This window comes from Haplochromis burtoni, unplaced genomic scaffold (assembly GCF_018398535.1).
Source record: "Haplochromis burtoni strain Fernald_Lab_line unplaced genomic scaffold, NCSU_Asbu1 Contig_16, whole genome shotgun sequence".
Classification (NCBI taxonomy): domain Eukaryota; kingdom Metazoa; phylum Chordata; class Actinopteri; order Cichliformes; family Cichlidae; genus Haplochromis; species Haplochromis burtoni.
The window spans coordinates 722,842-726,707 of record NW_024582377.1 but is presented as its reverse complement, the minus strand read 5'-3'; the positions used below and the strand labels follow the sequence as shown (position 1 = coordinate 726,707).

The 3,866-nt window shown below is 41.6% G+C and overlaps 1 protein-coding gene across 2 annotated transcripts in view; it reads left to right on the top strand.

Moving 5' to 3' along the window:
- Positions 1-3,866, top strand: part of mnat1 (MNAT1 component of CDK activating kinase) — a 34,053-nt gene that overhangs the window by 2,192 nt on the left and 27,995 nt on the right. The window lies entirely within an intron of this gene.

Below are 3,866 nucleotides of genomic sequence, written 5' to 3'. Positions count from 1 at the left end.
ATGGTTTGGAGGGAGGATATGTTGGTTAAAGGATATTGAAGATGGAGCTACCTTGCTGGAGGAAAAGAGAGAAGCCACAGTGATGGAGGAAATGCAGAGGGTTGGTTTGACAGAGGATGAAAGGGACAGAATAGGGTGAGATGGAGGTAGATGATTCACTGTGGCTACCCCTAAAGGGATCATATGAAAGAAGTAGAAGATTATGATTATTATTTGCATAACATACAGAAATGGATGAAAAGCATGTTTCCATTTGTTCGTATTCTGCTACTTCTGTGCAGCAGCATCATGTAGATACTTTTTCGAACTTCGCTGTGCATTTTTCAGCATTTAACCTTGTCCGCCCTTTAAAAACATGGATGTTTAAATGAAGGGCACATGTTCTCCATGAGCATTATGCAGCGACGGTGGTAGCTTGATGAGCACATCTTTTTCGACCCTGTCTGTTTATTGACCGTGCCATCAGGAAGTGGTCGTGCTTTGTCATCAGGTCAGCGGGCTCATAACTCACTGCCTCTGTCTGGATGCAGGACTACACACAGAAAATTAAAATGATTCTGCAATGAAGCAATTTGGAGAGATGTCCTAGCCCGGGTCACCTTGGATCTGTTCCTCAGAGCCGGTGCGACAGTGAATTTATGCATCACTTGGAAACTGCTGCACTCCCTAACCATATTAGTATTTTCATCACTGATGCTTTTTGGCTTTTCTTTTCTTTTTTTCCCCTTTTTTTTGAAGCAAGTCTTACAGAAATGCTACAAGATCTGTAACTCTGATCAGTTTCAGAGTTATCCATTTTCTCGTTTTTAGTCAACAACGCTCTTCAGAAAAACTCTACAGGGAGTGCAGAATTATTAGGCAAATGAGTATTTTGTCCACATCATCCTCTTCATGCATGTTGTCTTACTCCAAGCTGTATAGGCTCGAAAGCCTACTACCAATTAAGCATATTAGGTGATGTGCATCTCTGTAATGAGAAGGGGTGTGGTCTAATGACATCAACACCCTATATCAGGTGTGCATAATTATTAGGCAACGTCCTTTCCTTTGGCAAAATGGGTCAAAAGAAGGACTTGACAGGCTCAGAAAAGTCAAAAATAGTGAGATATCTTGCAGAGGGATGCAGCAGTCTCAAAATTGCAAAGCTTCTGAAGCGTGATCATCGAACAATCAAGCGTTTCATTCAAAATAGTCAACAGGGTCGCAAGAAGCGTGTGGAAAAACCAAGGCGCAAAATAACTGCCCATGAACTGAGAAAAGTCAAGCGTGCAGCTGCCAAGATGCCACTTGCCACCAGTTTGGCCATATTTCAGAGCTGCAACATCACTGGAGTGCCCAAAAGCACAAGGTGTGCAATACTCAGAGACATGGCCAAGGTAAGAAAGGCTGAAAGACGACCACCACTGAACAAGACACACAAGCTGAAACGTCAAGACTGGGCCAAGAAATATCTCAAGACTGGTTTTTCTAAGGTTTTATGGACTGATGAAATGAGAGTGAGTCTTGATGGGCCAGATGGATGGGCCCGTGGCTGGATTGGTAAAGGGCAGAGAGCTCCAGTCCGACTCAGACGCCAGCAAGGTGGAGGTGGAGTACTGGTTTGGGCTGGTATCATCAAAGATGAGCTTGTGGGGCCTTTTCGGGTTGAGGATGGAGTCAAGCTCAACTCCCAGTCCTACTGCCAGTTTCTGGAAGACACCTTCTTCAAGCAGTGGTACAGGAAGAAGTCTGCATCCTTCAAGAAAAACATGATTTTCATGCAGGACAATGCTCCATCACACGCGTCCAAGTACTCCACAGCGTGGCTGGCAAGAAAGGGTATAAAAGAAGAAAAACTAATGACATGGCCTCCTTGTTCACCTGATCTGAACCCCATTGAGAACCTGTGGTCCATCATCAAATGTGAGATTTACAAGGAGGGAAAACAGTACACCTCTCTGAACAGTGTCTGGGAGGCTGTGGTTGCTGCTGCACGCAATGTTGATGGTGAACAGATCAAAACACTGACAGAATCCATGGATGGCAGGCTTTTGAGTGTCCTTGCAAAGAAAGGTGGCTATATTGGTCGCTGATTTGTTTTTGTTTTGTTTTTGAATGTCAGAAATGTATATTTGTGAATGTGGAGATGTTATATTGGTTTCACTGGTAAAAATAAATAATTGAAATGGGTATATATTTGTTTTTTGTTAAGTTGCCTAATAATTATGCACAGTAATAGTCACCTGCACACACAGATATCCCCCTAAAATAGCTAAAACTAAAAACAAACTAAAAACTACTTCCACAAACATTCAGCTTTGATATTAATGAGTTTTTTGGGTTCATTGAGAACATGGTTGTTGTTCAATAATAAAATTATTCCTCAAAAATACAACTTGCCTAATAATTCTGCACTCCCTGTATAAGAAAAAGAAAATCTAAGAGGTTAATGCACATGGTTAGTTTTTAGATGGTTATATAGTTTTTGACTCTGTGCGCCAACATATATATTTTAAAGTAAGATATTGTTGAAGTTCAGACTTTCATCTTTAATCCAAGGGGCTTAACAAAAGCAGACAAACAAAAGCCTTTGGATAAATGAAACTAAGATGAATGAATAAATACCACAATTATTTAAAGAGAAAAGTATGGAGAAAGAGTGAAACAGCTCCTGATCTAAAGCATATGACATCATCTGTCAAGCATGGTGGAGGCAGTGTTATGGGATGAACACGTATGTCTGCCAGTGGAACCTGGTCACTAGTGTTTGACAACGTGACTGCTGATAGAAGCAGCACAATGAATAATGAAGCATACAGAGCTATACTCTCTGCTCTCATTCAGCCAAATGCTGTAATACTGATCAAAGAGCTCTTCAAAGTACAAATGGATAATGACCCAAAGCTTATTGCAAAGCCAACCCAAGAGTTTCTCAAGCCATAGAAACTGGATATACTTCAATGGCCAAGTCAGTCACCTGATCTTAAACCAGTAGAGCATGCTTTTCAGTTACTGAAGACAAAACCGAAGGTAGAGACCCACAATTGTCGACCTGTCCTGTGTGTACCCTGCCTTTCACCCTATGGTAACTGGGATGGGCTCCAGCCTCCCCGAAGCCTTGATAAGGATAAGCAGAAGAGAACAATTTGATTCCCAGCGTCTCCAGTCTGCATGTCCTTGGTATGAGAGAGAGAGTGTATGTGATGGGTAAAATGCTTTAAAGATGTAAAATCTAGTGCCGTGTGTGTGTGGTAGCATAAAGCACTTTAAATGTTCATGAAGTATAGGAGGGATATATATAAACACCGGCCTGTTTACCAGGAGAAAGTAGCACTAGTGAGAGCACAAAGCAGTTCAGTTATTCAGAGCGATAATGCTAATACAACACAACCAATTCTTCGCAAAACAAGTCATTTGAAGATATCACTCAGGCCTCTGTGAAGCCATTTTCTTCAGTGACTGTCCATTAAAGGATTAATTGACTTACTGAGATACATATACTAGATGAATCATAAACAGCTGAGAATACTTGGACTCCATTTAGATAAATGTAAGAATGTCTCTTCTTTGAGTGGCCCGTCCAGTCTGCGCTGACTAGCCTTCAGCAGTTGCATTATTAGCTTCTCCATGCATCTAAATTTAAACTCCACTGCAGCACATTTTGTATCCTTGTCACCAGGGGCATTTGATGTGGGTTATTTATTACCTTTGCACAATGACACTGGGTCCGTGTCCTTTGGCATTTGACACTGGGCACAGGCAGGCAAAAACAGTTGTAGCTGAGGCACACAGTGCTGTTTAGAAAGTGGACACAGTGATGCTAACATTACAATTATAATCGTATGCTGCAGGATGATCTACAGCAGCAATGCAAGAAGTCGTTTTGG